The sequence below is a fragment of the Pinus tabuliformis genome, chromosome 1_2 (assembly GCF_031772625.1).
Source record: "Pinus tabuliformis cultivar Carrire ecotype Pingquan chromosome 1_2, CPIR1, whole genome shotgun sequence".
Lineage (NCBI taxonomy): Eukaryota > Viridiplantae > Streptophyta > Pinopsida > Pinales > Pinaceae > Pinus > Pinus tabuliformis.
In genome coordinates, this window is record NC_142298.1 from 1,316,569,316 (window position 1) to 1,316,582,151 (window position 12,836).

The window sequence follows — 12,836 nt, forward strand, 5'->3', positions numbered from 1 at the left end:
AATTGATCTAGAAGATCATCTATGTGAGGAAAGGGATAACAATTTTTTATTGTTATATTATTCAGTGCTCGGTAATCAATGCACATTCTCCACGAGCCATCTTTCTTTCTCACCAAAACGATTGGTGACCCACATGCTGATGTGCTAGGTCTGATGAACCCTTTCTCGAGCAACTCCTGCACCTACTTCTTGATTTCAGCATTCTCTAAAGCAGACAACCTGTACATTCCAATGTTAGGCAAAGGGGCATCTTGCTGCAAAATAATTTCATGTACTATTTCCTTTTTGGGTGGCAGACCTTTAGGTTCTTGAAACAAGAGATCATACTCTAAAACAACCTTTTCTAAATCAGCTTGTTGTTTAGCATTACAACCCTCAAATAAATTGGTTTTTTCAAGTTTCTTTTCCTTTACAACCATTAGTAAGAATTGTTTGCACTAATTTATCATTCTTTTCATCTGCCCTGAGTTTATGAGAGCATAATTATTCTTGAGCTTATGAGCTCTTACAAAGTATTCGATTCCATCTTTAACAAGTAGATAATTGTTCTCAGCTCTATAGAAAATTGCTTTTCTATCATACAAGTATGGACTTCCTAAAACAATTCCACATATATCCAAAGGAACTATGTCTAACTCAACCTCATCTACAAATGTTGACCCAAAAGAAAACTTGAGTTTGCACTGTCTAATCACTTGTAGTTGTGCTTTATCATTCAGCCATCCTAATGGGTATGGTTTCTTGTGAGGTGTAGTTACTAATCCCAACTTCTTTACAATTGCTTCAGAAATTAAATTTACTTGTGAGGCACTATCAAACAAAGTATCAATCTTTTGATGTTTGGAAATAACTCGAATATGGAAAAGCTCATGTCTTTCTCTCTCATTTTCTTCATCAATAGTAGATTGTGCAGAATTACTAGTAGATGCTTCAGAACTCTTACCTTTTATACCTATGAGTTGCAATGGCTGTTTCATCTCCCAATTCTGACCCCAAAGATTTCTGAATAGCTACAGAAGTCTTCTTCTTCTTGCCCTCGAACTTCTTAGGTCTCGGCTCTGGATGCAGAATTCAACAATGCTTGTCATCATGCCCATCCTTTTTACAGTGGGTGCATGAAGCCTTGCTCTTTTGTGCAGTGTTAGCCTTCCTTTCTTTCCATTGTTTCTTTCTTTTCTCTTTATTCTTGCCTGAAGTGGGTTGGGATGATCCCAAAATTTTGGATTTCCATTCTTTCCTCTAGCTTCTAGATGAGTAGCTTGTACAGATACCTCATCTATACTAGTGGGATTAAACATGAGGATGGTATGCCTCATGTAGCTGTGTAGACCACCAATGTAATTCAACAGAGTCTCTGGTGAGTCTAATGAGATTCCTAATTTATGCTCTCTTTCTAAATTCTTGAATGTACCCTTGCACACTTTGCCCTTTCAACTGTCGAAGAGTTTGCCAACTCATCATGGCTTGCTACATGTAGGACAATGGGTAGAACTGCTTTTTGATTGCAGAAACAAATTCACTCTAGACAGAGATGGTCTTACCATGCCTTTTCATGTCAGCTTGGGTCCTACCTTCCCACCAAACCAAAGCAGTGCCTCCAAGGCATAGGCTTGCCAACTGAATCTTTCTCTTGTCTGAATCGATGTTCTGTACTCTACAATAAACATCAATTTGTCTAATCCAATTGTCCAACTTTTCTGCATTCAACTCTCCATCATATATAGGTAGATCAAATTTAACATCTAGTTTGATCAAAGATGCTTTCTTTTTGTGTTCAGGGTTGTTAGGAGGTGTGAGAAAGCTTTCCTCTTTCCATTTTCCTTTTGAGTGGTCATGGAAGTGAGACTCATCTTCTCCTTTGTCTTGCTTGAAGCCTAATGAATCTTCCTCCTTATGTTTTCTAAAGTCCCTATACATTTCCTCTACCATGGACTTTATGGCTAGGAAGTGGTCTATGAATTGAGGGTTTGCTCCTACAGAACCTTCTTCTGACATTGTCTTCTGAGGATAGACTCTCCCAATTTCAGGATTAGTTTCAACCAACTCTCCTTCTCCTAACTTGAGCTTTGATCTACACAATCTTGTCTAACCTTAACAGCCTAAGCTCTGATACCACTTGATCTGAAAATCACCCTTGAGTGATCTCAGTTAAATAATTATTGAAAAAAATTATTACAGACTCATGTGTTGGTGTGTGTCTATGTTATTTTAGGCAACGGATCGATCAGATTGCAAAATACATAGACACTGGAAAATGGAAAACAACAAGAGAAACACAGTAAGAAAATACAAGAACACAACAAATTAATAAAGAGTTCACCCTATTCTCCAAGGCTACATCTCTGATCCAGCTTTCAGTGGTGGCCTTCTTTTATTGTGTCTTTAAAGTGGAGATTTACAATGAGGAGCTCAATTTGAGTCTCCTGAAATAGAATAATGTTTCGTAGGGTGGTTCTTGGATCCCCCAAACCACTAGAGTGCACAGACTCTGTCCTTGCCAAATCTTGACCTCTCTGGTCTTTAATGAAAGGAGCACAATGTGGTGCTCAATTCCCGATAGATCCTCTTAGGGATGGCTTGAACCTCTCAAGCTTTCTGTCTGCTTGATGCTGCCTTAGGTCAGCTCAGCTCTCTGTTTCTGCTTCTTGCTTTACTGTCTTTTCTTCGCTCTCGCTTTCTCTGTCTTCGTTCTCCTCTCCGTGTTTGTTAGAGTCGGTCTGGTCATCCCTCCGTCAGAGATCAAAACTCTTTTTACATTTCATTTTTAGGTGTCTCGCTCATTTCACTCAGTTGCATTCCACTAGGGGCATGCCATAATCTGACGGAAAGGTCTTGTGAGTCATTACCCCTCATGATTCGTACCTGTTGGTTCAGGTCTGTTCATTGAAATTTATTAAATCAATTTTAAGTCATTTGCAGTCTTGTTCTAATATCTTGGTCAGCAAAAAGTTATTTAAGATTTTTAGGTCTTTTAGGTCTAGGGTTTTTTTTTTTTGCCAACAGGTCAGAGGGAAGTTTTAAATCAGTGTTTATACCAGAAATCTCAACTTCATATTGCTAGACTATGACTTTTCTTCAAAGCCCTGTTTTGAAGAAAAAGTCGTCTTTTTGTCTTTTGAAATAATTGCCATAGAATTTTCAGTTGAAAAATGTTCACATGCATCTTCTCCCGATCTTTTGCAGAAATCCAACATCAGTCACCCCTGCAAAATCAACCAAGAAGTCCACATTCAAAGTCAGAAGAAACAAAGCTTAGTTTAAAATGTGAAAGGTGCCGAGACCAAAACATTACATAAATGGGTTTGTATGCAGCAAAAAATCAAGTTCTCAATTTTATAAGGAAATTCCATTATTTTTACATCCATTTGCATCCAAGAAGATCAGTTGAAATCGACTTGAGCAGGTGAGAGGGCTAAACTGCATTTTGGAGCTAAGACTGAATGTTTGTGTGTGGCGCGGCGCATTGGGATAGACCGTGGCACACTGAAAGTGCGCGGCGCGTAGAGCGTTTTTGCACAGTGCAAAATTGCACTGGCGCAACGCATCCAGCTTGCGCGGCGCGTTGGGCTGGAGCGCGATGCACAGGCCCGAAAACACTAATTTTTGCCATTTCTTTCTAATTTCCAAATTTGATCGATTTCTTCGTATTGATAAGGATGTGTCAGAATTTTAAGGATCCACCGTCTATCTGGGGAAAATGCTGCGCATTCCAGTTGCCTTGGTGTCCTGTACACACTATTTTGAAACCTTATCTGCAGTAAGGGAATCAATTGCTGCACTTCACAGGTTACGTGCGTTTCATCCTCTCCGGTTACACCATCAAAAGATCCATCATGGATGTTAGAATGTGCAACCGTTCCTCCATGGAGTGCAAATTACAATATCGATGAACCAAACTCAGATGATGTTGTGGTTCGTAGTCGCAATTAGAATCTTCCATTCAAGGCTCTGATTTTGGAACGTTTTCTGATGTTGGGCAGTTTGATCATGATGGTCTGGAGCAAAGGCGTTTATCTTGGCCATTTTCAAACGCTACACATAATATGGTGGAGTTGGATCTATACTTTTATGGCACAAGTTTGATTCTGATTGCTAAGTCACTATAATCTCGAGGCGCCCATGTATATCCCTTTTGCAAACATAGGCATGATTCAGGGGCGATTTTTCAGACAAGGCATTATTTATTTTTTTTACATCCATTCAGTCTTGATTTTTTGAAGAGGACATATAGCTTTATCATAATGAGTTTGAAAGCTAGTTTGCATGGTAGCTTTTGATGAAAGATGAGGGTAAAGAACTAGAAGCAAAACCGGAGAACTGTGAGGTTTTACAAAGCCTGCTTTGCATTCAGGGAGCCATACAAAGCATTATGCGATGGCACATTCATTCACCATATGCTGGAATCTCATCTTGGTACAATCAATGAGGCTCTCTCTAGCCTTTTGGGTCGACATGTCAAGGTTTTTGTCACAAGATGTGTCATTGAGGAGCAGAAAATGCTGGGAGAGTCATTTTCTGGAACCGTGTTGGCAATCCATAGACTCACGATAGCAAGGTGCAATCATGAGTCACTTAAAAGTGTTGTAGAGTGCCTTGAGGCTATGGTTGGTGTAGATAATCCAGAGCACTTCTTCGTTGCAACTCAGGATGGTGGTCTCCGCTAAAAGTTCTGGCAGGTTCCAGGTGTTCCTGTTGTATTTGTTCAAAAAAATTTACTTGCTTCTTGAACCACCTTCCAAATATCAACATCAAATTGCTAAGATGACTGAAGTGGAACGCATCCATATGATGGAAAGAGAATTCAAATTGTTGGAAGCCCGTGAAGCAAAAAGACTGCAACCCAAGCAGATGTCACCGGTGCACCTGAAATTTCAGGGGATGAAATGCCAAAGAAAATAGAGTCAAGGGATAGGAGCAAGAATAAGAATAGGTTAGCAGTGAAAGATCGACCCAGATTCAAAAGGTAAATGTAAAGTGGAAAGTCAAAGATAAAAAAAACTAAATATAAAACGGAGATATCTACAGATGCAGAAAGATAGGAAACGGATTGCCTTTTTTGTCTTTAGCCACGATTTAATGGGATCCACGCTACACCTTTTTATTGGCCATCAGATATTTTCAACTAAAAAAATGTAACGTTGTTCTGTCTTTAGAACGGATGGATGACTCTTTCTCTATTTTTATAATTTCAGTTGTAACAGCTCCCCATTTGGATCAATTTGTTTTCTCATAGTGGAGCTTATTTATTGTATTGTAAATCATTTGTAAAGGGTTGAAATTTCTGGGAGCAGTGTGGAGGACAAACCTAGCATTTTCATTGTATTGGCAGAGATTTTAATGAAATGATGCAGCTCTGATTCCTGAGATCCATGTGATGTGAGTTTACCATATGTTCTTCTTACTGTTTCATGAGTAAATTTTTATGTTTTCAGTTCATTCATAATCGTTTCTAGCTGAATGTTTTTAAGTAAGAAAGGTAGAATTCAGTTTATTGCTCTGCCTGGGAAAAACATTCATCCTCAGTGTGTCTTCTTATGTCTGAAAAGGATCCATTATATATGCCCTTTTCAGCTTCTCAAGAGTCTATCCACTCCATATCATTTCAGTTTGAACGTGAAACATCATGCCTATCTTGCCTCACGAAATAATCTGTATCTTTGATTTAATTTCTCAGCTACTGCTGTCCTTTGGTCACATACAGCCCAGAAAATTCAGTCATTCAATAAATTACCTCTCTTTCATATCTATTTACTAGCCTAAAATCAGTTCTCATTTTAAGTCATCTCAGACCCTATTGAGTATTTTTACTGAGTTGACCCGGAGAGAGCCCTCTCCTATCCTCGTAGGGCTAGCTACAAGGCTGAGCGTGGTTTGATGTTGAACCTAGAAGCTTGCCTTTTCAGCCTGAGGCAAATCTAGGCGCTAACATAGTGGCGACCGTACTGGGGATCATAATGGTTTGCTTGTTGATGTCATTTGTTTTATAAGCTATAGACGGAGCCTGAAGTTACACCAGGTAGCCTTCGAAATGCTTTTCCTTTGCATTAGTGGAAGTAGATTAATGCTGCTTCAGTCAATCTCTGGTCTAGCTTGTAATCGTGACATCTAACTTCTTAATTGCCCCAGTACATGCATCAAGCTCAGATCTAATTGTTGATGGTGGATAACAATCAGACACAGCAAGGCTGAAATCATTCACCTAGCGACTCCATTCACTGAAGAATCCAGCAATCAATGCTTCATGGTGACTCCACTGTAGGAAGATCAATAGTTTTAAGATTTCAAGATGGAACGGGTTGCAAGAAGATATGCTCCTATGAGCCGAGATCACATTCCAGGTTTTCCAAATAAAATTCTGAAGGTAGATTGGTCAAGGAATTTGCCTATGTTTGAAGATGATGGTAGGAAGGACACTGCTTTACATCTGGTTAGATTTCACATGCATATTCGCAAGTTGAAGGTTGATTTTCCTGAAGATTGCTTGATGAAGATATTCCTGGCCACTCTGGAAGGTGAAGCCCAATCTTGGTATGAAAGTTTTCCGCCTGCTTGTATTTACTGTTTAAAGGATTTTCATGCCATGTTCTTTGAGAGGTATAAAGACTCTTATCCATCATTAAATCTAGTTCATGACTGTTGCAAACATGCTTCTACTTTTATTGAAAGCCTTGAGAAATATTATGAAGATGATAATTTCATGGATGATGAGATCATGGAAGCCCTGTATGAAAATCCATTTCAGCAGCATCAAGATGATCAGGAAAATTTGCAGTAGGATCAAGATCTTAGTACGATGGAAGATGAAGGAATTTTGCATCTTGACAGTCAACAGGAATTACATGAAATGGATCAGCAGTATGAGGAAAATTTGTATACACCTTCACTTGAAATTAATGAAGACAATCATTGTTTGAGCAGAAGAAAACAAAAAGTATTATCTCCTCTGTCTGAAGATGAGATAGATCAACTCTTGCACGGTCATGTTACAGCTCAAGTTAATGCAGATCTGCAGTGTGCACATGGTCAAGAAGGTGATGGTGGAACTTCTTCCTCTTTTGAAAATGATGACAGTCCTATAAGCAGCTTTATAGATCAGCAGGTTGAAGATGTCCATATGGCTGAAAGTGATGAAAGAGAAAGTTTCATTTCAGTTCTGTCCCTAGAAGAAGACAGCATGCAAGGAAGTCAAGTTTCAATTTCAGAATGTGATAACGTTAAGTCAGCCATTTCAGATCCAAATGCAGATAGTGATGACCAAGAATACCGTGTACTGAATCCCATGAAGGATAATTCTGCTGCTGAAATCATTCGGAATGAAGAAGACAGAGTTACAGACCTAACTGCTCTCATCTCATCAGAACAAAGCCTTCATAAAGAAGTAATCCAGTCAGTTCATGAAAAACAAGAGGAGATATTTTCTCAAGTAAGTGAAAAAGTTCCTCTGGATGAATTTATGGTAGATGATAGAAATGTTAGTGTTGGGTTTCAGAAACATCTGAAGTTTCTTTTCTTATGATTGATGAATGCAATGAGAATCTGGTAGTCATATCATATGACCAACAATATATTCAGACTACAGAAGATCAGAACATTCAGGATTCCCTTTCAGTTTCTTCTTCATATGTCTTATGTTTTGAAATGTTCTTTGAAGAGGAAATCTGCTCATCTACTTGTTCAGAATTTTTTGAAGACCAGGAACATAATCTTGTTTATGAAAAGAGATCAGCATCAGAGGAGAAAGACACCTTGCTCGTTCGGCAGGAGGTAAATCTTCATTTTTTTCAAGATCCTCTGGAAAATCTGTTACAGCCAGCAATGAAGGTGATGATTGCAGTATTCAATGATAAAGAAGATCATCGTCAATTATGTTTTTGGATGCCCAGTTACAAGTATCTACTGTTTACCAGAAGATCTGATCAGGAGAATTAGTCAAGAAGGCATCTGCTTGATTGGTTGCATTGGAATTTTGATATAGTTTTATTGTATATTGTCTTGTAAGAAACACAGGTGGTCATGTACTACCACCAAGCTTTAAGTTTTAAGTTCAGGTCTTAATATTTTGAGTTAGTCTGTTAGAGTCAAATTTTTTCAATCATTTCAGTTTGCAGCGAGTTAGTTTGAGTCAAAGTCCTAGTCAATAAATTGAGTCATGTTGGTTTGTCAAAATAATGGATGACATAGCCCAATGGACGAAGGCACTATCTGCTCTCCCAAAGATCTGTTGTTCTTGGCACCTCCAGGGAGCTACCATCCCCATTGGAGCCAATGTTAGAGTCGATATGGTCATTCCTCCATCAGAGATCAAAACTCTTTTTGCATTTCATTTTTATGTGTCTCGCTCGTTTCACTCAGTTGCATTCCACTAGGGGCATGCCATAATCTGACGGAAAGGTCTTGTGAGTCATTACCCCTCATGATTCGTACCTGTTGGTTCAGGTCTGTTCATCGAAATTTATTAAATCAATTTTAAGCTGTTCTAATATCTTGGTCAACAAAAAGTTATTTAAGATTTTTAGGTCTTTTAGGTCTAGGTTTTTTTTTTTTTTTTTTTTCCAGCAGGTCAGAGGGAAGTTTTAAATCAGTGTTTATTCCAGAAATCTCAACGTCATATTGCTAGACTATGACTTTTCTTCAAAACCATGTTTTGAAGAAAAAGTCATCTTTTCGTCTTTTGAAATAATTTCCAAAGATTTTTCAGTTGAAAAATGTTCACATGCAGCTTCTCCTAATCTTTTGCCGAAATCCAACATCAGTCACCCCTGCAAAATCAACCAAGAAGTCCTCATTCAAAGTCAGAAGAAACAAAGTTTATTTTAAAATGTGAAAGGAGCCGAGACCAAAACATTACATAAATGGGTTTGTATGAAGCAAAAAATCAAGTTCTCAATTTTATAAGGCAATTCCATTATTTTTACATCCATTTGCATCCAAGAAGATCAGTTGAAATCGACTTGAGCAGGTGAGAGGGATAAAACTGCATTTTGTAGCTAAGACTGAATGTTTGTGTGTGGCGCGGTGCATTGGGATAGACCGTGGTGCACTGAAAGTGCGTGGCATGTAGAGCGTTTTTTCACAATGCAAAATTGCACTGCCGCGATGCATCCAGCTTGAACAACGCATTGGGCTGGAGCACAGCGCACAGGCCCGGAAAAACTAATTTTGCCATTTCTTTCTAATTTCCAAATTTGATCGATTTCTTCGTATTGATGAGGATGTGTCAGAATTTTAAGGATCCACCGTCTATCTGGGGAAAATGCTGCACATTCCAGTTGCCTTGGCATCCTGTACACACTATTTTGAAACCTTATCTGTAGTAAGGGAATCAATTGTTGCACTTCACAGGTTACGTGCGTTTCATCCTCTCCAGTTACACCATCAAAAGATCCATCATGGATGTTAGAATGTGCAACCGTTCCTCCATGGAGTGCAAATTACAATATCGATGAACCAAACTCAGATGATGTTGTGGTTCGTAGTCGCAATTAGAATCTTCCATTCAAGGCTTTGATTTTGGAACGTTTTCTGATGCTGGGCAGTTTGATCATGATGGTCTGGAGCAGAGGCGTTTATCTTGGCCATTTTCAAACGCTACACATAATATGGTGAAGTCGGATCTGTACTTTTATGGCACAAGGTTGATTCTGATTGCTAAGTCACTATAATCTCGAGGCGCCCATGTATATCCCTTTTGCAAACATAGGCGTGATTCAGGGGCGATTTTTCAGAGAAGGCATTATTTTTTTTTTGCTTCCATTCAGTCTCGATTTTTTGAAGAGGACATATAGCTTTATCATAATGAGTTTGAAAGCTAGTTTGCATGGTAGCTTTTGATGAAAGATGAGGGTAAAGAAGCAGAAGCAAAACCGGAGAACTGTGAGGTTTTACAAAGCCTGCTTTGCATTCAGGGAGCCCTACAAAGCATTATGCGATGGCACATTCATTCACCATATGCTGGAATCTCGTCTCGGTACAGTCAATGAGGCTCTCTCTGGCCTTTTGGGTGGACATGTCAAGGTTTTTGTCACAAGATGTGTCATTGAGGAGCTGAAAATGCTGGGAGAGTCATTTTCTGGAACCGTGTTGGCAATTCGTAGACTCACGACAGCAAGGTGCAATCATGAGTCACTTAAAAGTGTTGCAGAGTGCCTTGAGGCTATGGTTGGTGCAGATAATCCAGAGCACTTCTTCGTTGCAACTCAGGATGGTGGTCTCCGCTAAAAGTTCTGGCAGGTTCCAGGTGTTCCTGTTGTATTTGTTCAAAAAAAATTACTTGCTTCTTGAACCACCTTCCGAATATCAGCATCAAATTGCTAAGATGACTGAAGTGGAACGCATCCATATGATGGAAAGAGAATTCAAATTGTTGGAAGCCCGTGAAGTAAAAATACTGCAACCCAAGCAGATGTCACCGGTGCACCTGAAATTTTAGGGGATGATGCCAAAGAAAATAGAGTCAAGGGATAGGAGCAAGAATAAAAATAGGTTAGCAGTGAAAGATCGACCCAGATTCAAAAGGAAAATGTAAAGTGGAAAGTCAAAGATAAAAAAAACTAAATATAAAACAAAAAACTAAATATAAAACGGAGATATATAATATCTACAGATGTAGAAAGATAGGAAACGAATTGCCTTTTTTGTCTTTAGCCATGATTTAATGGGATCCATGCTACACCTTTTTATTGGTCATCAGATATTTTCAACTAAAAAAATGTAACGTTGTTCTGTCTTTAGAATGGATGGATGACTCTTTCTCTATTTTTATAATTTCAGTTGTAACAGCTCCCCATTTGGATCGATTTGTTTTCTCATAGTGGAGCTTATTTATTGTATTGTAAAGCATTTGTAAAGGGTTGGAATTTCTGGGAGCAGTGTGGAGGACAAACCCAGCGCTTTCATTGTACAGTTTTGGCAGAGATTTTAATGAAATGATGCAGCTCTGATTCCTGAGATCCATGTGGTGTGAGTTTAGCATATGTTCTTCTTACTGTTTCATGAGTAAATTGTTATGTTTTCAGTTCATTCATAATCGTTTCCAGCTGAATGTTTTTAAGTAAGAAAGGTAGAATTCAGTTTATTGCTCTGCCTGGGAAAAACATTCATCCTCAGTGTGTCTTCTTCTGTCTGAAAAGGATCCATTATATATGCCCTTTTCAGCTTCTCAACAGTCTGTCCACTCCATATCATTTCAGTTTGATTGCGAAACCTCATGCCTATCTTGCCTCACGAAATAATCTGTATCTTTGATTTAATTTCTCAGCTACTGTTGTCCTTTGGTCACATACAGCCTAGAAAATTCAGTCATTCAATCAATTACCTCTCTTTCATATCTATTTACTAGCCTAAAATCAGTTCTCATTTTAAGTCATCTCAGACCCTATTGAGTATTTTTACTGAGTTGACCCGGAGAGAGCCCTCTCCTGTCCTCGTAGGGCTAGCTACGAGGTTGAGCATGGTTTGATGTTGAACCTAGAAGCTTGCCTTTTCAGCCTGAGGCAAATCTAGGCGCTAACAGTGTCCTCTATTCTATGTTTATTCATGGCTTAAAGCCAATCTATCCCTAACTGCTCGCTTCCTCTTCCACCCCTGTCGGATCGCCTGCTGCTACTCGCTTGGAGTTCCCTGTCTTTGCATCATCGCCAACGACTCACAGCGAGTGGCCACTTGTCCTTTCACGAACTGCGCCAGCTCTTCCTCATCAATTCGATTTTCTAGTTACACTGTGATATAACTCATCCGCCATCTCAGTGTCAAATCGGACTTCAGAATTTCTTTATGTCGTGGCTTAATCCCCTGTCAAATCCAGTTCCTCCATCGGGCGCGATCTCCACCATCAAATCTGGAGCCCCCAGATCCTACGATATTCACGCATTTTGCGCAGTTGACTTGCTCGATCGTTAGCATGCGATGAGTGATGGTTTTCTCTCTCCTCTGCGTGCCACGCATTGAGCGCTGAATTGAATCGCTCGTTTTTCTCCAAATCCATTTACCGCCTAAGGATGCCCCCGATATACCGTTGGTTTTGGAGCATGGGACCTGCCTTTCGCCTTATTGCTTTCCCCACGGTTTTCCCAGCTTCCATGTGACTGAGCGCTCGCAGTGTTTCCTTCTCGGGGGGTTTTTCCTAGCGATGCGCGATTATAAATGGCCTCCTTTTCCCGATCCGGGCTTCCCAAGTGCCAGTTTTGCCTCCTATGCGATCTCCATGGGCCTCGATCAGCGCGCTTTGACCGAGGTCCTCGTTGTTCCTTGCTGGCTACAAACTACCACTATCGAGAGGTCTTCCTGATCGCTCTATGTTCATAATTTGAAGTCTGTCCTATTTTGATACAGTCATGGCACTTTGATCATTTTTCATGGATCCAATTCAGATCAGACATCCTTTTTGGCTAATGATCCTCTCTTCTCCTATATATTTACCACCTAAATAAATCCATATCCACCAGGTTTTGATGAAGGTATACCCTTGTTCATATTTAACTTCTTCTTGTTCATATTTAACTTTATACCCTATTGTTTTGTTAAAGGTTTAAATTAGCTACCAAATCAGTCTGTTTCTGTAGCTAATCTAGGTTTCTATAGCTTTCTCCATTGTTTGCAAGGTTCTGGAGTTCCAGGTCAGTAGCAAAGGGTGCGGATGGATAGAGGATGGCTCCCTCGTGGATCCCTTCCTATCGCCTCGAAACTCTTTGCTAAGATAAGCACAGGAGATCACGGTCAAACTCCAAGTCAACCACTAGATTAATGTAGAACAAAACCCAATACTGATTAAAACCTTATCGTTTTTCTTTCAGAATAGCAAAACCAAGGTTTAACGATATAAGTTTAGATAGGATAGA

At 39.5% G+C, this 12,836-nt stretch overlaps 2 pseudogenes; both read left to right on the forward strand.

Annotated features, from left to right (window-relative positions):
* Positions 1-4,283: 4,283 nt before the first annotated feature.
* LOC149211068 (uncharacterized) lies at positions 4,284-4,967 on the forward strand (annotated as a pseudogene).
* A 4,846-nt stretch (positions 4,968-9,813) lies between these two features.
* Positions 9,814-10,525, forward strand: LOC149211069 (uncharacterized; annotated as a pseudogene).
* Positions 10,526-12,836: the final 2,311 nt, after the last annotated feature.